Consider the following 23,005-nt stretch of genomic DNA (forward strand, 5'->3'; position numbering starts at 1 on the left):
ATAAATCATAAGAAACTAATATGAGAAGATAGTAGAAAAGATGAGAAGATGAAAAAAAGATGAGAAATAAGACAGTGCTGTGGGAATTAAGTGTCCAGCAGAGTGATGGCCTGAGGGAAAAAAACTATCTTTATGTTTGGTTGTTTTGGCATGCAATGCTCTATAGCAGCATCCTGAGGGGAGAAGTTGAAATAAATTATGTCCAGGATGGGAGGGGTCTGTAGATATTTTTTCTTTTTGGTCCGTGCAGTATATAGATCCTCAATGTAAAGCAGGCTGGTTGCATTTTTTTTTACTGCAATCCTAACTATCCGCTGAAGTCTGTACCTGTCTTGTTTGGTTGCTGTGCCAAACCAGACAGTTATTGAGGTACAAATGGCAGACTCAGTAATTCCTATGTAGAACTGTATCAGCAGATCCTTGGGCAATCTGAGCTTTCTGAGTTGACGCAGGAAAAACATTCTTTGCTGTGCTTTTTTAATGATGGTTCTAATGTTGGGTGTCCATTTGAAGTCCTTGAAGATAATAAAACCTAGAAACCTGAAGGTCTCTACTGCTGATACTGTGTTCTCTAATATTGTAAGAAGTGGTAGAATAGAAGAGCTTCTTCTAAAATCTATTATCATCTCTACAGTTTTAAGAGTGTTCAGCTCCAGATTGTTCTGGCTTCACCACAGGGCCAGTTGATCTAGCACTTGTCTATATGCAGTCTCATCATCATCTCAGATGAAACCAATAACTGTTATCAGCAAACTTCAATACGTTAACAGAGGAATCCTTTGAGATGCAGTCATTGTATATAGAGAGAAGACTAATGGATAGAGCACACAGCCTGGGTGGTTCCTGTGCTAATTGAATGGGTGTTCAATGTGATTTTCTGTAGGTTCACCTGCTTCTTCTTATTTATTAGATAGCTTATGATCCATCTGCAAGTGTGGCCAGGCACAGTTAGCTGAGTCAGTTTAGAAAGGAGGATTTCAGGAATGATAGTGTTAAATGCTGAGCTGAAATCTACAAAAAGGACCCTTACATGGTTCTTTGGGTATTGAGGATGTTGTAAGATGTAGTGCAGTACTATATTGACGGCATCATCTGCTGATCTAATTGCTTGGTAGGCAAATTGCAAGGGGTTTAGCAGGAGATCTGTCATGGCATTCAGATGGGCCAACACTAACCTTTTGAAGGTCTTCATAAATACGGATGTCAGAGCAATCAGTCTGTAGTCGTTCAACTTCTTGATGAAGAATTTCTTGGGCACCGGAATGATAGTAGAATATTTGAAGCAAAAAGGGAAGTAACACATCTCCAGTGATTTATTGTAGATGCGGGTGAAGATGGGGGCCAGTTGATCAGCACAAACTTTCAACCAAGGAGTTACCCTGTCTGGCCCTGATGCTTTTCCACCTTTTTGTTTGTGAAATAGACCCTGCACATCTTTTTCTGTGATTACCACATGTGGGGGGCCCAGAGGGATAGAGTTGAGTGTAAGAGACTTAGCTGTTGTTGATGTATTTGAGATGGAGAGAGTAGCAATAGTTGACAATGGTCTCCTCTCAAACCTACAGTAGAACACATTCAGGTCATCTGCCAGTTTCCGATTCTCTTCCACAAGGGAGAGAGGATTTGCTGTAGCCAGTGATATTCTTCAGGCTTTTTCATACATTTCCTGGTTCATTTGTGGACAGCTGATTCCTCAGCTTTTCAGAATAGCTTCTCTTTGCTGCCCTGATCTCCCTTGTTAATACATTCCTGGCCTAATTGTATAGCATTCTATCTCCTTTTCTGTGGGCTTCTTCTTTGGCGTGGCACAGATGTTTGAGCTTAGCTTTAAACCAAGGTTTATTATTACTAAAGGTGCATGATTTTGGTTGGCACATATAAGTCCTCACAAAAGTTCATCCAAGTCTGCTGAGGCAGCTTCAAAAACATTCCAGTCTGTGCAGTCAAGGCAAACCTATAGCTTTAATTTTGTCTCTTTAGTCCAAGATTTCACTGTTTTAACTATTGGTACATATCATGTATGTGTATGTATGTATGTATATATATGTGTGTGTATATACATACATACATACACACACACACAGTATATATTTGCAGAGGTGGCTACAAAGATTTTAATGTAGATTCAGCAATGAATAGGAACAAGGATTATGATTTGGCCATATCTGGCAGCTAATTAATTAATTAGATTGGCTGATAAGATATCTTTTTTTAAAAGTCTGACTTCAGTGCTATGGACCTTTGGAAAAGTCTTTCTTAGAAAAAAGATTTAAAGTTCTATTTTTTAAAGTTTTATTAAGGTTTATAATATAAAATACAATGAAAGTAAAGATTACAAAAAGGAGGATTACAGGATGGGGGGGAAAAGGAGAGGAAAAAAAGGGTTATTTTCTGATTCTTTCCAATGATGTAAAATACTAATACAATTACAATTCAACTTTTTACATTACCTATAATTATTGCAAGTTCTATAACTACATTTTTTTAAATCTTCAAACTAAATTCTAAATTTCACTTTTTTCTATTTCAAGCCTAAAAACCAGAAACAATATCTTAATAGAAATAAGAACAAATAAAATTTCTTTGTTTAAAACAGTATACATTGCCATCTTAACCAAATCTATTTTTAATTTTTTCCTGTTCTGGAAAGTTAATAAGATTTACATTTATTATTAAATCTTTCTAAATTGACATCATTTGTATTAATAAAGATCACTATATTCTTTCAAATTATTTAACCTTTTAGGGAAAACACTTTTATATTCATTTTGAGATTCTAAACATTCCTTTAAAAGTTTTATTTTGACAGAGAGTTTTGAAACTTTAAATTTGTTCTTTTTTTCTAATATTGTTTTTCCTGTTAACTACTTTGTCAGTAATATAACATATAGAAGACAGGACAACAAGTTGTTAATAGATTTAGTAGTTTAAAAATTTTGGGAGGGCCTGTTTTGCAAGGGGTGGGGACTAATGTTGTAGTAATATATTAATCAATTTGCAATAGTGGTGAATATCTGTGGCTTGGATATAGGATGAGGGTGAAAGTTCGTTCTCCGATCTTGTGGCTTGGTTTCTGAATGTTTTGTTACCAGGATAGGTAACCTCTTAATCAGAGTTTAAGGGATGTCAGTGTCAGTGTTCTTCTGTTTATAAGGGCTGCTGTGGATGTGTCAAGTGAGGGTCTATGATGGGTCTTGTAATGGGTCATGAGTGAGACTTGCGATGGGTCTTGTGATGGGTAGGCTAAATCAAGTGAGGATCATTAGGAGGTGAAAGCTGGTGGGAAGGGGGGCTTGCATGGGTTGGTTGAGGGTCGGTGCTGACTCTGGTTGACCATGCAGTTGATTTGGATTCTGAGGGGTTTGGTTGTAGGTCAATGTGTCGATGGAATTGGTTGTGGAGTACCAGGCTTCATCTCAATGACACCAACACCTACCAAATAATCCACAATGATCAAAGACACCTTAAGGAAAATGGAAAAAAAGAAAAACAGCTAACACCACTAGAGAGAAAGCACATGCAACCACAAGACTCCTCCACACCCAGGTTCTATGGCTGTGGTGGCGAACCTATGGCATGCATGCCACACTGGGCATGCAAAGCCCTTTCTGTCGGCATGTAGGCCAGAGGGATGCTCCTCCTCTTTCCACATGCACCTGACTAGTGGGAACTGGAGAGGGCAGGAAAACCGAATTCAGCAGCGCTCTTGTGGGAACAGCTGTGAGAGCTGGGTGGGGAGAGAGGAACCAGTATAAAAGCAGGTTTTGGTGGGAATGCAACAAGAGACCAAGTGAGCGAGGAGACGCCCTTTGGAAGCAATGGTGGGTGTGAGTTTAGAGAAGACAAATAGGATGCAGTGTCCATTTTCATGCTTTGCAGAAGGCTAGTGGGAGAAGGAGGACACGTAAGTTTGGACTTTGGAGAAAGGGAGAGAGAGAGAGAGAGAGAGAGAGAGAGAGAGAGAGAGAGAGGAAGGAAGGAGGGGAGGAAGAAGGAAGGGAGGGAGGGAGGGACGGAGGGAGGCCGGGCCCACCAGCGCTGCTGAGCAGATGCATGGCCAGGCCTGCCTGGGTGACACTGAAGCCAGCCAGCCCTTCTGCAGGAGTGTGGGGGATGGGGGGAGTGGCTACCCCTGAGCACCACACCTGCCTCCCTTCAGGCTCCCTCAGCCTCTCCCCCCCAGGCTGGGGCAGGTCAGATTCCCCTCAGGGTCAGCACTGTACCTGCCACCAGCCTGTCCCCAGCCAGCCCTCCTCCTCCATCCTCCTTGGTGGTGCTGTGACAATGGTTTCCCTGATCCAGGGTCATCTCCTTTCAGGGCCTCTGCCATGCGGATGGCACGCTGCCTGGCCAAAGCCAGGGACAATGGCTTCCCTGCCTCAGCTGGTCTGTGATCCCACCTGCCGGGTGGGGAATAGGCAGATTGTCCCACCCCGCGGCCCCACACTACCCGCTCTGGGGTCCTCTCCTCCTTTTGTGGCCTCTGCCGGAGGCTCCCATCCCTCTCCCCTTCGGTGCATTGGACTGATCGGAGGAAAACTTCCACAGCTGTGAAGGTGGAAGGCAGGTTGCCGCCGCGGCCATTCTTCACTCCGGGTGTCCCAAGTGCAGCCGGTGCGCCACCTGGCCGAGGCCAGGGCTAGCATTGTTGCAGTTGCTGTGCCTGAGGGTCGGCCTCTTTCCACACCACCAGTTTTCCTCTCCAACATGTGGGCCAGGTACCTGAGACGTCCTCTGGGGTGGCAGTTCAAAGCCTCGAGCTGCCTCACATGGCCAGGCTGGGGACCAGGGACCTCCTCCTCAACATGGCAATGGCGGAGGCAGGAATGGCGGTGGTGATGGCGGGAATGGTGGTGATGCAGCAATGGCAGGAATGGCAGCAGCGATGATGGAAATGTCAGCGGTGATGCATGTAATGGCGCTGGTGATGCAGGCAATGATGGAGGCAGGAATGGAGGTGGCAACGGCGGGAATGGTGGCAGTGATGCAGGCAATGGCAGTGGTGATGCAGGCAATGGTGATGGAAGAGGTGGGAATGGCGGGAATGGTGGCAGCACCAGCAACGATCCCTCCATTGTCAGGCCAGCCAGCCACATAGTAGACGAAGGGGCAGCCGGGTGTCTGGAGCTGCCTCAGTTGGTCGCTGGCCTCAATTGGCCCCAACGATGCAGCATTTGCACACCAGCTGCCCACCCTCATGGCAGCGAGGGGTGGGGGCGTACGCCACAGTGTGAAAAATGGCCACACCCACCTGGCACCCAGCAATGCATAAATGGGTTTTGGATTGCAGTTTGGGCACTCGGTCTCTAAAAGGTTCGCCATCACTGTTCTACGGACTCCCCAAAATACACAAGAACAGGATTCCCTTATGCCCATTTGTGTCTGTCTGGAACGAATCGACATACAAACTAGCAAAAACCCTGCAGAAGAAACTCAGACACCTGGTCAACAACTTAACCAACTCAATAAACTCCCCAAAATAATTTCTCCAATGCATCAAACACACCAATAACAACAAGGAAGAAATTATGGTCTCCTTCGATGTCACCATCCTCTTCACTTCAATTGAGGCAGTGTATGGTTAAACAAGCCATATACCACCTTCTTACTAAACACCATATCCACTACTGAACACTCCATGTCCACAGAAACCACCATGAAACTCCTGGATCTATGCCTCAACACATACTTCAAGTTCAATGGGAAAATCTACAAGCAAGTACAAGGCACACCAATTGGATCACCCATATCAGCCCTAATAGCAGAAGCAGTCATGCAACGACCTGAATCCATAGCTCTACCCACCATCCAACCAAAATTCTGGACACGCTACATTTGAATTGGTTGATACACTGTTAGAATAAACATGGTTATTTTAATGATAAAAGCAGCATGCAGAAAAATCAGTTTCATGCTTCAAATCTAAAATCAACTATTCTATATCATGTACTAAAGTTCAGGGACAGATCAGTTATGCTGTAAATTTATAAGTAGAATTTCTTCTAAACACTTGTTAATTGATAATAAGCATAAGTAAATGCTCTAGGCACTTTTGAGTAAATGTATAGTTTGTATAGCCCTTTTCAGTAGTCTTTATGTGTCTTTCCTTGAGAAATATCATGTTTTATGTAGGAAGGCAATGATGCCCGGTGCTGTCATAATGCTTTTCACAGATGCTGCATTCTACAAAACTGGAACCTAACTTCAAGGTCTTTAAGAACGAGATTGTCTGACAAATGTGACGTATGGAGCACTTATAACTGGAGCAGTGTAAAGTATTATCATTGTCCAAGGATAAAGTACAGAGTGTGATTATTTTTGGCTCTTCCCTCCAGAGTTTAATCATGCTGCTTTGAATGTTGTGAGAATTGATTGTAATAATTACAACCAATTTCAGTCATGTTAAGCTGCATAAATTATGTCAGAGCAGTTTGAATGCTACAAATTTTGAATGGTGGTGAAGTGAATTCAAAAACTGTCAATTATTACTTCTAAAAACACTCTTGAGGCACAGCTGTTCCAAAAAAAGCAAAAAAAAAAAAAAAAAAGCATGGGGGGAGGATGAAGAGCAAAGAATGATCTGCTTAAATTTATAGCATTCTATTTTGAAAAGCTTTCCCAAAAAGTATAATATTCTTGGAAGTTAGACACATGGCAGTTAGACGAGCACACACACAACACAGAGAGGTTTTGTTTTGGTTTTTAATATGTACAAATGAACTAATTAATGACAAGATATAAGCTTTTAAAAGAGTAACCCACATTTTGACATGAAGGCCATTTAGGTGGGGAAATAATTGCTTTTTGCCTCTTCTTATACTGTGCATCAAAGAAAATTAAATGGCTATGGAATAAGAAACCATTGTAATAGATGCTGTTTAACTATAACAGTTTTTCCAACCTAATATGACATATCATTGAATAATAGTTAGTTATTTGGATCTGTGGACTCTTAGAAAAATCTGGGGACTGATATTGACTGCCAGTGGTATGTAATAGGGACTAAATACCATGTAATTAGGAAAATGACTATCATGGTAATTATCAGAGGCGACAGGTAGCTACCAAGTTATTGCTGCTTTTGTCTGTCAGCTACCATACATCTTTACTCTTGTGGACTTGGAAATGTTTGATATTTTCTAGCTTCTGCTCCGAGGCTAGTTAGCAGCTGTCTGTTCATTAGATAGTAAAGGTTTTCATTTCCTCCTGCTATTCCCCTCCAGTTCAGCCATATCTTCCTCTGTTCTTTGTACCAGCTATGCTTATTGAATAATGCCCTACTTATCCAGAGTTCATCTAAATCAGTGGTTCTCAACCTTTTTAATGCCGCGACCCCAACTGGTCGTAAGTCGAGGACTACCCAACCGGTCGTAAGTCGAGGACTACCCAACTGGTCATAGGTTGAGGACTTTCCCTGCATGGGAGTGCCGCACATGCGTGGTGCCGCCCTCTGCACTGGCCGAGGCATAGCTGGCAAGCGGCAGAGACGGCACAGGCTGACCACCGGCTGGGCCACCAGCTGGCCCAGCCCAAGGGAAGTAAGGCACCCGCCGGGCCCCACGTGCACCAGCAACCCTCCCTGCACCTGCTGGCCTCCCACCTCTCAACCCTGGCCCTCTTTTACTTACATTTTTAGTAGTTGCTCAGCAGGGAGGGGTAGAAACTTCCAGACAGCTCGCCTTCGCTGCAGACAACTTGCAGCACCGTTTGCAGAATGGGACTTTTGGCGGGCTCAGCAGGGCAGAGACAGCCTGGACAATTCCTATTGGCTTTTGAAAGCCAATAGAATTAGACTCTATTCAAGAGAGTCTATTCTATTAGCTTTCAAAAGCCAATAGAATAAAAGGGGAAAAGCCAAGGAAAAGGGGAAAAAAATGGCAGACTGCGTTGTTTGGCGACCCCCGTGAAATGGTCGTTCGACCCCAAATGGGGTCCCAACCCACAGGTTGAGAACCACTGATCTAAATTGACTGATTCATCACATGCATGCGTGCACATAAAGCAGTTTGTGATTAAATATCATCTGAAAACTTATCCACAGCAATAGTTCAGTAAGTAGCTCTCCACATAGATTTGTGATTTGTAGTTTTGCTCCAGTAGTACTCAGTTTATTCCTGTGGGCTTAAAGCTTTTTGAGGCAGAAACCATAGTGTAATTCTTATGAATATGAAGCTCAACTTTGGTCCAACAGCTAGTTTGAAATGAATTAAAGCATTTCTTTCTCCTTTATTCACTGTATCCATAGCTGTGTCAAGAGCAATTTCTCCTTTATCAGATGTTGGCTGGTTCATTATAGTCTCTCTGTTGATGGATTGGTAGAAGTGTTTGTGATATCTTATTGGATATTCTTCCTGTAGTCTGCAATTTGAGCTTTGCATCTGCTGATTTTATTGGTGATTGCTGTTATTTTCTGCTTTCTTGTTTCCACTGTTTCCTTGATCTTCCTTATCTCTATGTGATATTTCTTGATCAGCATTCTTTGGTCTTCTTGTTCTTCAGCTTTTTTCTTCTTCTTTCATCTATTACAGCTTGCTTACATCTGAATTTATCTCGCTGATATTATTTTCTACCCTGATTTTCCATTTTGGTCATGCACCATTTGGCTTTTTTGTTGTTTGTTGATTTTGTATCCAAGATCATCATTATAACTATAGCTGTGCTGTATATCAGTTGGTTTGTTTCTTACAATGAACTGATACTTACATTTGATATTATAGTATGAGCATATTTTAATACTTCTGCTAGCTGTGTTTTTTTAATAAATATTTTATTAATTTTCTAGTTTTGCAATTATAAATACTTAATCAACAACGTGTTGTCCTGGGTCCATTAGTAATTCAGTGGTACATATTAATTTCTTCAATCTAGATCCAATATTACACCATCCAATGCTTCTTCTCTTCTTCCACATTTTCCCACATTAGGCAAATACAATTCTTATTGTTGTTAATACATATACAATTGAATATCAACATCTTTGTTACATTTTCCTAATAATATCAATAATGTCGGTTTAAAATATTTTTTCTAACCAAAATATATCTTAATTGCATTTGCACTTAATATCCATTTGTTCAATTAATATCCTTTTTTTCTCACTTTTTTTTAAAAAAAAATAATTTCCCATCAGTGTTGAAAATGTCTCTATCACTTATAATTTCTCATAATAAGTTATATTTGGGTAACTAAAAGTTTCCCTTATTCAAACCCACTTAGCATATTCATATTTCACTTCTCATACCAAAATATAATATTCTAGTTATAAATCCTATCTTTCTAGTTATAATAATACTTTTATTTCTAACAATTATCTATTCTCAGCCATGTTCAAACATCTGATTAATAGTATAATATCCCATCTAATGGGTCAAAACCTCTATTTTCTTCAGTCTTACTCCAGCTTTCTTCCTTTGCCAACTAACTTTCTAAGTCAATGCATTTGAATCATCAAGTAATTCTTCCTTTATTTTTGTGTACCGTATATTCTGGCGTATCAGGCGACCCGGCATATAAGATGACCCCCGTCTTCGGCGCCAAGTCGCATGCCTAGAAAGTCATCTTATACTCCAGAAACTACCATTATTTCCGGCATATAAGACGACTCGGTGTATAAGATGACCCCCGACTTTGGCGCCAATTTGTGAAAGTCATCTTATATGCCGGAAAGTACAGTATATTGTTTGGAATAAGAAAGAAAATTTGATTAAAGTATTTTTGGAAGAACGCTCAACCCATTGATATTAATTAAACAGCCTCCCTCCTTCTCCAATTTCCCACCATTCTCCTAACAGCTCTATCTTCCATTTACTCAGCTTTTCTTTCTTATCCTCAAGTGTGTTCTGAGATCTTGACAGGTAAGATATCTTTTCCATTTCCAATATTATTGCTATGTCTTCTAATTCTTCGTTTGTCTGAGTCTGTCTGTTAGTTCCTTTCTTTAGGTCCTCCATCTTTGGATCTGTTTCCTCTGAATTTCCTTCTATTTTCTGGGTTGCTAGCTCCTTCTCTGTAGTCATTTTCTGAGTTTGTAGATTTAGTTTAAAGAATTGTTCTTTTATCTCCTTTGTGTTATTTTTAGTCTCATCATGAGCTAATTCAGTTGTCTCTTGTATTGATTTTAACATAGAATTTCTTTCTGAAGTTCATCAACATTTTCTTGTTGATATGTCATGCTGGGGACTTTGGAGACAGGTGTTAAGGATGGTTTTTTACCATTTGAAGCTAAGTATCCATTTTGTTTTTGTATGTAGTCTTTATAGTCTAATCTATTTAGGGATTTAAAAAGTTTCAGTCAATTGTCATTTGAACTTCTAATTATCCAGCAGGCCTATCAGTCCGTCCTTAAGTCTCTCCATAGCAAATATAAGTAAAGTTCAATTTTTTTGATTTTTTTTCTATCCGATGAAAAACAGATCCTTTCTATCCAGAGAGAGAAGAGCAATTAAAAATTGTTCAAAGTATTTCATCATCTCAATCAATAATGCATGTTTCTTCGATAGGGAAATAGCTCCATGACACAGCTCTAAAAGTCAGTTAGTATTTATATTCATAGTCCAGACAGGCCAATTTCAAAATAGTTTATTGTCTCTGCCACACAGATAAGCAGTCCAAAAGGTTTTTTTCCCTGCTACCTGTGTTTTTTTTAACAAGGTTCAGTGTAGTCAAACTTATTCTGTTTTGTGTTGTTCTAGTTTATTTATTTATTTATTTATGAGACTTATATACCGCTTTAAGTGCAAGCACTCTCTAAGCGGTATACACCAGTAAGCAATGTATATATATATTTACATTGCCCCCAACAATCTGGGTCCTCATTTTACCTACCCCGGAAGGATGGAAGGATGAGTCAACCTTGAGCCGGTGAGATTTGAACCGCTGACCTGCTGAACACAGTCAGCTAAAGTGGCCTGCAGTACTGCACTCTAACTGCTGCGCCACCTCGGCTCTTTTTAGTTGCTCAGTTGTTCTTTGCTTCAATTCCTCTTGATTTTCAGTTAGAAGACTTTGTTCTTTCTGAAAAGAAAATTAAAAACTTTGTCACTTAGCAGTGGAGTTGTCAGTCCCAGTTATGGTTGTTAAGTGAAACTTACCTGTAAGTTTCTTACTTGTGAATGACCTCTGCATAGAACAATATACATTCAGGTAAAACTGTAGTCTTCCAACATTTTCATGCTATAAAGACGAGTTGCCTGATGTGATTGACATCATGAGATCTTTTCAAATGAAGAAATATTGGCCATCCTGATAACCAATGATAGGCATGAGTAGACTGTCAAAATAAAAAAAATGTCTCTATGAGAAAAAAACATGAAAGAACATCAAGCTGAGTTTTGATGTGAAGTATAGCATTGCCACGTCTACTAATCCTGCATCAAGTTTCTGAAAACATTTATCTGTATCTCATCATGCTCTGACTTGTCTACTTCCATCTAAAGATTTCCATCTCTCTTCTTTATGTTCAACTACAGTCTTTCAATTACTCAGAATATTTCTTCAACCCTTCAGTATTTAATCTTTCCAAAGTCAAACTGCAACATCACTAGTAATCAAAGAACATTAACATTCTATAAAGCACTTGACCATCCACAACACATGGAACACTCATTCGCAACCATGATACTCAACTTCAAAACAGCACTGAATTTTAACAGTTTCCTGCTTTTAATCTAATTATCTCAAGAGCAAAACATAAACTGGAAACTGGAAAAGAGAATTTGAAAGAGCATTTTATTCTAGTATAATTGGTTAGATATGCTAGTAAGATAGACAAATGCATTTGATTGAATAAATTCTTCATTCTATGAAACTGAAGCAGCTTAACTTTCCCATGTTAAAAGAATAGCACTAGGCATACAAATAAATTTAACTATTATTTTAAATTAAATATTAACTTCTCCTCAGTAACATGTAAAAGATGACATCAAGGAAGATAGAGGAAAACAGAGAGGGTACAAAATGTGTCATATCCATACTCAAGAAAAAATAAAAAAGGATCAGTGTTAATATTATATGATTAAATTCCAAAGGAATTTATATTTGGTTGTCACAATAACATAAATAGTCCACACTCAAAATTCAACTATCAGTTATCCACAATCTGGAAAACAACTATGCTATTATAGCTGTTTTTATAGGATGAAAAACAAAGGAGCAAAGGCTTTGGTTAGGGTTTTATTCTTTCCAGTGCCAGAACATTTCAAAAGGACATTTTGTCTGAAAATGCTTGAACAATAACAACTCTTTAATTCTGAACAAGGCTCTACAGTCAACCTTTTCCCACTTTAGAGGAATGTTAAGTTAAATAGATTTGTAAAGTCTGACTTGATATTGTCACTGAATTTCAATGAAATGATTTAAATTCCATTTTTAGCAATTAATTTTAATGGTTGCAACAAATAAATTTGAGACTTTTCAAACTGAGTTATGAATAATAATATCCCTTTATATCAGAGGTTACCAACCTTTGTGACTTGGTTGCCAGTGGGGAGAGGGGACCTGGGCCATGTAAGTGGTGAGCTGGTGCTCATGCACACATGCACATCTCAACTTGTATGAGTGGTGGTCTGGCACATATGCACACACAGCTCAACTTGTGAAAGTCAAGCTGCACTCATACAGGTGTGCCCAGGCTCACTGCTCTCAGAGCCCCTGCTTTATATGATTACTTATAAAGTCATAATATGATAGCCTTTATCTTTGTGTTTTCATGTGATTCAAGGAATTTAATACTGCTGTTTTAAAAAAAAGTGAAATGTTTCACCTTCCATTTACCCTGAAAATGCAAAGAATTGTTTAAGACATTTTCTATTTTATTCTAAAATAAATTGTTGGTCTTAGCCACAAATAATAACCACCACAACAATAATAGGACAATTATGTATTTCAAAGTGGCTTCAATTCTAATTAGTGAAATCTTAAATTTTGATTTGGTAGTTCAACACTATTTTCACCCTCCAAAAATCTAGCAAAATGTTCTTTTTTTTCTAGCTGATTTTGTTTACTCCTATTTAAACTATTCTGCAGAACATAAACAAAATTCAAACCTTTATAATCCTGCAAACTTTTAAAAACTATTTATTTACAGAACATTATTAGCTAATTTCTAAAGTGCAGAAAAATGAACTCATTTTAGCTGTATAAACAAAGGTAATCCTAAGAATTATTTATTATTGTACTGCTTTTTTATATAACTTTTATTGTTTTATCAAAGTATAAAATACAACGAAAAATAAAAATAGGAAAATAATGGAGAAAAAAAGAAAGGGGGAAAGAAAATATGAGGTGCAAAGGAAGAACGAAAAAAGCATTGACTTTTGACTGTTTAGCACAGTACAAGATAACAACATTACAATGTTTTACTATTACACATTAGTATATAACTAGCCATTTCTATAACAACATTTCTCTCTGATTAGCAAAAATTTTATTTATTTTTTCATTATAAGCAAAAAATCCAAAAGTGATATCCAAATAAAAAAAATAAATATATTCACCTCTTTGAATAGAATAATCAGTTTTAACAATTACTGCTTTATCTTCCTTGCTGTTGAAATAATATATATTTCAATTTGTACAATAATCTTTATAAACTATCACCATTTATATTAACAAAATTCACTGTATTCTTTCAGATTCTATAACCTTGAAGAGAAAAATATTTTCATCCATTTTAAAATATTAAGCTTTTCTTTAAAAAATTTCTAAAATTGAAACATTCTAATACATCTTTTTTAAACTTCCTCTTAGCATACATACTTTAAAGTTCATTTTCAGACCAATAAATTTCCAGGTAACTCTAGTTAACTCATTAAATTTAGATCACTCCTTCCAAGTTACGCTTATAGAATAGTTCTTCTTCTTGTTGTATACAACCTTTTTAAAACTCTAGTTTTTTTCTTTAAGCTAATAAATCTTTTTCTTTAACTTTCTCTTAAGATAAATATTTTCAAATACATGTTCAATAATATTTTACAAATTTTGGCTTCCGGTTCCGGACTGCGGTGCTTGCAGATAAGCGAGGGGAGCCATCTCTTCGCCGTTTGATTTCCCTTCGCCGGCAGACCCTGAATAGGGTTGAAAGTCACCTTCTGTGATCCGAGGCAGCTCCTTAGGACTGATGAAGAAAAGATTGGCCATTAACATGGCTGATCACCTAGCCACACCAGCCGAAAGCCAGAAGAACAACTAAGCACAAGAACCACCGTGGATGATCTGGGTGAGACCTTTCCTTACCTCTCTGTAACCCTAACTACCTTCCTGTGAAAAGCCCCTGGAATTATTTGCCTGCTTTTAATGGAGCAGTGTTTTCTTACTATGGGAACATAAGCTTTGGAAAGAAAAGAAGGAATAATTAATCTTTAATGACTAAACAACTGGATTTCTACCTTTGGATAGATGCTACCCTAGAACTACAAACAGAACTCTAGACTCCAATTGATCAACCTACAGGCCAAGGAATACCAGAGGAGGAACAGACTAACACCAAAAAGGACTTTACACAATACCACATACAATTTACTGAGATGGAAGAGTCTTATTCACAACCCAATTATAAACTTATATTGGAAAAATTCATCAAAGCTACTGAACAAATGAATTCCAGAATGATAACCAAAGATGCTACCCCAAATCCACAAATTGAATTCCAGACACCAACTGATCAACCTATAAGTCAAAAAACAACAGAAGAAGAACAATTTTATACAATACTGCTTACAACCTATTGAGAATCCTGATTAGCAAAGAGAGACTCTAACTAAATCATATCCAATTTCAAAAGCAACAGGAACTGATCTGCAAACATGGTACATTGAGAATTTTGACAACTATGACAACCAATTAGTAACTATAACACTGGATATGACTGACTATGCTACCCAGATGATATTGGAAAAAGGAGAAGAGGAACAAGATCAGACTGAACTGATGATAAACATGCTTAATCAAACATTGAGATTGGAATTGTCAGGGCAACAATCTAATAACTACAAAGGAGCCAGTTGCTTTCAAAAATTGCTAATTGTATACTCTCCCTTGACCCCAATGATAAAGGGAGACCTATTTGATATAGAGGTCCACGTACAGCAGCCTTTTAAAAATTGCTAATTGTATACTCTCCCTTGACCCCAATGATAAAGGGAGACCTATTTGATATAGAGATCCACGTACGGCAGCCTGCTGGGCACAAAAAGAAAGCTAGAGTTAGATTTAAAAATGGAACTTAAAATTACATTAATGGGTTAAAAAGATTTTTAGAAATATTGAGTTAGTATTTAGCATTTAGGATTAGAGTAAGAAATGGAACACATTTGTGGAATAGAGTAAGAATGTAATTTTTGGAATAATATGGTTATCTCAGATATGATAATTATTTTGTATGGAATAATAATAATAGTAAAGTTGGAAGGGACCTTGGAGGTCATCTAGTCCAACCCCCTGCTCAGGCAGGAAACCCTATACATTTCGGACAAATGGCTGTCAAGTCTCTTTTTAAAAGCTTCCAGTGTTGGAGCATTCACCCCTTCTGGAGGCAGGTTGTTCCACTGGTTAATTGTTCTAACTGAATGAGATTAAGGAAATGGAATTGTGAAATGAAGAACTATTAGGATAAAAAATAGAATGGATTTGGGAAAAGTACGAATGTAATTTTTGGAATAATATGTTTATTTTAGATATTACAACTATTATGTAATGAAATGAGGGAAAATTGGGTTACCTGAAGATAAACAATATGGTCATTTAAGGTAAATTGGAATATGGTAATTGCAACTATGTAAAGCTTAAAAACAGGACATGGATCTGTATAAGTAAAAAGTTATTGATAAATGTATTAATTGATTGAACTCTAGTTAGAAATGTATTGATTTTAATATTTTATATTAATTAAGGGAAATAGAGAGGGAAACTTTAAGGAGTTAACCTGAGGAATATATTTATGACTTTGTTATTGGATTATTAATTACCCCATCACCATGTTGTTTACTTGGATGTAAAAACTGAAAATCAATAAAACTTGTCTTTAAAAAAATAATAATATTTTACAAATTTTATGAATTACTTAAGCATTAGGTATAAAGGAAAACTACATTTTCAAACTTTAGATTAAGACTTTCTTTCAATTACAAATATCAAACTGATGAAAATCCACTCTAATTCCAATTGACTCTTTAAGTTTAAGTCACTCCTTCCAGCTTGTCTTCATGAAATAAAATTCTTTTCTTCTCTGGAATGTTTGTCAAGTAGTTATAAACTTCTCTTTTTCTCAAGGATTTCTCAACCTTGTTAATATCCACAAGGAAAAGATCCTAAACTTGTCCTTTTAAAAGCTGCAAATTTTCATGGAGGATTTCAATTGTGTTGGGAGGCTTCTATTTAAACCATCATAATGAAAACTAGTGTCAGGTTTATATTCCAAAATTACAGTTGACTCCTCTGTATTGTCAGCTACTTGTGAAATTGCCTTTGATAACTTTCTATACATATTTGCATCTCTGAAGTAGTTTGAATAGTCTTTTTAGCATCCTTGGAGCATAGCTGTTCTATGAACTGAGGGATTTTATTCAAAGATTTTTCAAATACATTTCTAATAATTTGCTCCTCCATCTTCTTAATTCCCTCTTTAGTCAAAGAGTAGTTTTTTTATAAGTCACTTAAGAATTGCTCACCAATTCTTAAGTGACTTATAAAAATAAAAATAAAAATCTGAAAGTTTTAGCCACCCACAGCAAAGCAAACCAAGGTACAAATTACTAAAAATAATAAACTAAAACCACAACTTTCTGCCCTTATATTTCTCCATCAATTTTTTTAAAGATAGTCTACACTTTCTTTCTTTAGCTTGCCTTAGCAGCCTTCTTTCTTATTGTTTAACATGAAGAAATTCCCAAAACGATGCAGATCTCCAAAATGGAATAAGAGGCTGTAGCTAAAGAGACCCTCTTTTGGCTTAATAAAGATTAGTAGTCCTTTAAAATGATTAAGAAATAAAAGGCTCAACTTACTGTCCATTTTTTGATAAAATAAATTCTGAAATGGCTGCTTCTTCAACAAGGAACGGATTGCAGCCCCGCCCTCCAGCTTTCACCACACAGGCTGCTTTGAAGCGCAGCTCCTGAAGCTACTTACAGACCTTTGCTGTATCAGAGAATCATGAGAGATAATTCTAGGACTTTCCCTAACCCAGGAGACTCATATAAACTAAAGGAATGCTAGTTCCTTCTATTGATTTATTATCATATTACTAAGACTGCAGTGGTATACCACTGAATTAATAATGGAATTGACCATTTAATCTTTGGAGTTGCAATAGGAATTAAAATCAAAGAATCAGTAGTAGATAACAATTTAGGTCCTGCTATAAGAGATCCACTGAAAGAGATATTGTTTTACTGTCAAAGTGCATTAATTCTTTTAGGTTGTTGTATTGTTTTTTTTAATAGTCAACTTACTATGACGTAAATTCAATATCCTTCATTCTTAACAAAAGGTAACATCTCTTGTCTTTCTGTATCACTTCAGTTATTTGCAGAGTACTGAATAACTTTCTCATCTACCCCATCCCATCTCAATCTCTTTTTTTTCATGGTAAATATTTTAACCCCTTCAGTCTCTTCTTATAAGCATTCAATTTCTAGTTACCAAATAAACCTTGTAGCCATTTTCTATATCTGTTTCATTTGTCTGATTTTTTTAAAAAAATGTAGTCCCTAGGACTGGACACTAGAGTTGAAAAATTGGGGAGGAGGCAATGTTTTTCAACCAAGTCAAAATAAAATTCATCAGTTACCATAAAATTGGAAACTTATGCAACATAAGATTGTGTTGGCAATTTTGATGCTAGATGAGTTGTGGTGGTACAGTAATTGGAAGGCAGTATTTCAGGCTAACTCAATGCTTACTGCCAGGAGTTCAATCCTGACAAGCTCAAGGTTGACTCAGTCTTCTATCTTCTGAGATCAGTAAAATGAAGACCCAGATTGCTGGGAGCAATATGCTGATATTTATGAACCACTCGGAATGTGCTACAAAGCACTATGTAGCTTTATAAGTCTAAGTGATATTGCTATTTGCTCCTTCACATAGTTGTCTGAATTTGTTTGTGATCAATTATTTAAGTTCCTGCTTAGTCACAGACTTCTTTCTCAAGCACCTCAATAGAGATGTTCAGTTAAACATTTTGCAACTTTTTTTTAATCTAAGAAAGCAACATGATTGATAAGGACATATGTTCTTATTTTACTTAAAGGAATTGCACTTATAAATATAATCTCTTTATTGGAAGAAGACTTTTAAAATAGTGAACAAATGGAGGATAGAAAATAATATACTCTTCTGGGAATATAAAATGAGCTTATAAAATCACATAGAATACACACCAATTGCATGTCCTCTTTTGCTGCAAATGTTTTTTGAAACATTTTTAAACATCAGATAAAACAACTGAAAGTTATAAAAGTAACAAAAGCATAAATCTCTGATATTTTTACAATCCTATTACTAAAACTGACTAAAGCTCTCTTATACTCAAGGAACATACTTTTCTTATTCTTCTTTGGTCTCTTGGCATTAGTATCAACAAATCTTTAATTTAAAAAACCCTACCATATTAGCTAAAATATGCAGCACTTTCTCAGTTCAACTATTTTGGTCATGTATCCAAATCCTTTCCAGGATGGAAAATGCATGGTCATTCCTCTAACATTGTACATCCAAATATTTTTTGGGTAAAAAATAAATAAATTCTGGTTGACCTTTGGAATAGAAATAGCTGTAGCATTTGGTATGTTTACTTTTGCACATATTCTCTCTGAAAAAGATATAAATAATGTATTGGTAATATGAGAATCAGCAATAAAGAAACAACAGAGAAACGTATTGATGGGGCAAAAACAGAGGACTCATTTGGAATATCAGTGAATATACTCTGAAGTTTATAATACAATCTAGCAGTCTTGTATTACTTAGTGTGATGGAATGTGTTTATAATGTAATTAATACAGTAACATAGCAGGTTCCCAGAAAGAAGAGAGTGCATTCCAAGGAAGGAGTGAGATAAGAAACAAACCAGTCCAAAGCTTGATCTTGGGAAGAAAAAAAGATTTAGAATAACTACTCCCTAGAATCTCCCAGGATGTATGTGTTAGGATAGGGAAATATAGGTTTAGTCTGTCCAGATTCTGTCCACATAATTTAAGGAACTAAAAAAACCTGAACTTTGGCTGGAATGTATTACATCATTCTTGACCTAGGGCTAACACTTAATTTATATAACTGAAATAAAGACTACATTTATAACCAAATACAATTATAACCAAAAATAGCAAAAATGTCTGCCAGGTGGTCTCTTTATATGGATAATTTGAAGCTGCATGGAAAAGCACCATTTGAAATAGAATTTCTGCTCAACACTATCCATATATACAGCCAAGACACTTCAGTGAAATAAGGACTGGATAAATGTACCATCATTAATATCAACAGGAGAAAGGTCTTCATTAACTAAAGGAATCAAGATGTCCCATGGAAATAACGTCAAGTCTTGAGAAAGAAAATCACGTCAAAAATTTGGGCATCCTTCAAAGTGACATTAAGCATATTGAAGTCAAGAAGAAGGTTAGCAGTGAATACTTCATAAGAGTCAGGACTTAAAGTCTGAACACAGTGGAGGAAATACCATCAAAGCAGTTGATATTGGACACTTCTAGTCATTAGATACAGACCTAGAATAGTGGACTGGACTCAAGCAGAACTAAAAGCCTGGATAGGAAGACCAATAAAATAATGAGAAGGAATCGTGCCCTTCATTCACACAATGATATTCACAGACTTTACTTACCAAGAAGCATAGTGGATCTGGAATGTTGCAAGTACAGCAGATAATTTAAGAAATAAAAAGGACATTAGAAGAATATCTGAAGATGAGTGAAGAAGATGGACTGAAGCTAGTACACCAAGAAGGCTTACTGAATACAGGAGAGGCCAACTGGCCTACAATGAAGACCAAATGAAGAATACAAAAGAGACAGAGCAAGGCAAAGTATTACATGGTATGCATGTATGTGTGTGTGTATAAACGCATACATATTCAGAGGGGGGAGAGAGAGAGGAGAGAGAGAGAGAAACAGACAATAGATGCTGTCTCTGCAAAGAAGCTGAAAAAACAGTGGACCACCTACTTAGCTGATGCAAAAAGCTCCCTCAGACTGACTACAAACAATGGCATGACAAAGTAGCAACTATGGTGCATTGCAATATGTGCAATAAATACCATTTGTCTTCAAGCAACAACTGTGTCAACACAAAATATACAAATAAGAGAAAATGAAGATACTAAAGTGCTACTGGACTTTAAAATTCAAACAGATAAGTACCTACCATATAACATCCTAGACTTAATTATTGTAAGATAAGAAAGACAAAAAAGTCTCAATAAGGGAGGTTGCAGTACCCAAGGGCAGCAAAATAGAAGAGAAAGAACTAGACAAAATCATAAAATATAAAGGCAAATAGAAATAGAACAACTCCGGCAACAGAGAGCAAAGGTAGTATCAATAGTAATAGGTGTCTTGGGTACAATCTAAAAAGAACTGGAGCATCACTTGAATATCATTGGCATTGACAAAATTACTATCAGTAAGTAGTGACAGGCAGCTTTACTTGGAAAAGTTTATATCCTTCTACAATACCTTGAACACCATCAAACAACTTCTTCTTTCTCAGGTTTTTTGGAAGAACCTGACAGGGAGATAAAAATGCCAAATTCTGTCTAAAGATTTGGCTGACCATATTTGTCTGGTGGTCATCCATCTGCTTCTCATCCAAGAAGCTTCTTCAGCTGAAGAAGCTTCTCGGATGAGAAACGAAATGTCTTCAAAGAAAAACAAGAAAGTCCGGTTGCCTCATGAAAAAGCATCTTTCAGATAACTATGACCTGGATGACTGAGAATTTCCATAGACATAGTAATAGTAATAAATAATAATTAAATAATTTATGTATCCTAAAGTTTGCTCAATTTGAATGGGATCCACTTCCCTTCAGCAGATCACTTTATTATTACCAGGTTCAGTAAAACATTAAAGAATGCATCCTGTGGAGAGGTTTCTGATGCACCCATACATTTGGTTTGCCTGAAGCACAGGAAAAGTTACCATGAATTTTAAAGTACCCTGCTTTGATGTTTTATTTATATACATTATAATATCTCTATATCTGTCTATCTATCTATCATATGTATCATATAAATCAAATATTTTAGTTCTCAGTTATAGTTATAGTGAAAAAAATTGCATATTATTAGCTATTGTGATGAAGGCATCTCTGGATTCTGTGCATGCTTATAAAATTAAATTGTATGTATTAATTTGTTTTTCCTAAATCTCATGTGTGAATGCATACTTTCCAATAACCTTGAAAATGCAACATATTTCTTGTCTCTTCTGAACCTTTTCTACTAAAGATTTATTGATTGTTGATCTGCAGAAGACATTCAATCTATTTCTGAAAGGTGACTTAATTACCTCACCACCAGACAAATAGCAAGCTTACTATTATAATGAATGCTGGCAGAATTTGGAAGGTTTTCTAGTATATAGGTGATCATTAAGACTGTGTGTTAAGCATCTCAATATCTTTTTTTTTTTAAGACTGACTTGTAACACATTGTAATTAAATGTTCTGGTGAAAATACTTATTTTCTCTATAATGATTCATATGTTATTAACATATGATGATTCATATGTTATTAAATTAAATCAGAAGGTTTTTTTTAAGGAAAAATACTAATGTAAGATATAAGCAGCTATCACTTGAATCATGGTACGAAATATTTCAGGAGGATGCTGTTTAAGTGAAGGCTTTCATGGTCTAGTCCAGTGATGGCGAACCTTTTAGAGACTGAGTGTCCAAAAACTGGCCCTGCCCTCAATCCACCCCCTGCCCTGCCCCCATCCTGCCTGCCCACAGGGCCATTCACTGCCTCCAGGGCCCGCCGCAGATCATTCAGGCAGCCCGGCAGCGCCATGGTGGCCATACCCTCTGCCTGCACCCCGCAGCATCAACTGTGCGCAATGGGGCATGAGGGCAGAGTCTTGTCTATGCTGCCTGACTGCCATGTCCTTGGCTGTGCTGCTCCGTGTGGGCCATACTCGAGGATAACTGTCCTCCAGGGGGGCTGCTAGTGAGGAGGGGGTCACAGGGGAAGGCAAGGCTGGGGCAACGGCACGTGTGCCCACAGAGAGGGTTCTGAGTGCTGCCTCTGAAATGCATGCCATAGGTTCACCACCACTGGTCTAGTCTGTAGATCTCATCCATAAATACTTGCCTTCTCCACAACAAGACAAGTTACTCCCGAAAAGTTTTCTTTCAAAACACCTATGTGTTCTTATTGTTTGGCTTTGCTACCATAGCAGTATTTTTTTTTAAATTTTATGAGTATATAGCACAGTCTTGCTTCTATGTCAGACTTTGGTGAGAGAAACCCTAATGTCTTTTACATCAGAGGCTCCCAACCTTTTGGGCACCAGGGACCAGTTCTGTAGAGAAAGATTTTTCCACTGACCAGAGAGGGTGTGTTTTTGTGTGCTGCCTGCATCTAGCGGATGGGGCTTCACTTGTTTACATGGCCCGGTTGCTGGCATACCGCGGCACAGTGCCAGTCCATGGACCAGGGGTTGGGGACCCCTGTTTTCCACCACCGAAACTGGTCTTCAGAAGTTACGATTTGTCCTTAAAGAATTACATGTACAATAGATTCATGAATAAGAGATCATTGATAAGAGATGCTGCCATAGATGGAAATTTGTCATACTCCATTCTTGTATCAGCAATGATAAGAATATATTCATTGTATAGTATTCGCCCAATTTTGGAAAAATGAAAACCTACCATCAGACTAGATTATAATGTTGAAAATCCTAGATTGTACAGAAATGGACAGATTAACGTTAGACATGAAGGAGAAAGAAGATTCAATCTTCTATAAAACCTGGGGAAAATTTTAACAGTGGG

At 37.3% G+C, this 23,005-nt stretch overlaps 1 protein-coding gene across 9 annotated transcripts in view; it reads left to right on the plus strand.

The window, feature by feature from the left end:
• Positions 1-23,005, plus strand: part of DMD (dystrophin) — a 962,852-nt gene that overhangs the window by 331,965 nt on the left and 607,882 nt on the right. The gene's annotated exons all lie outside the window — the stretch shown is intronic.

Source organism: Crotalus tigris, unplaced genomic scaffold (assembly GCF_016545835.1).
Source record: "Crotalus tigris isolate CLP2741 ecotype Arizona unplaced genomic scaffold, ASM1654583v1 scf7180000024401.5802323, whole genome shotgun sequence".
NCBI lineage: Eukaryota > Metazoa > Chordata > Lepidosauria > Squamata > Viperidae > Crotalus > Crotalus tigris.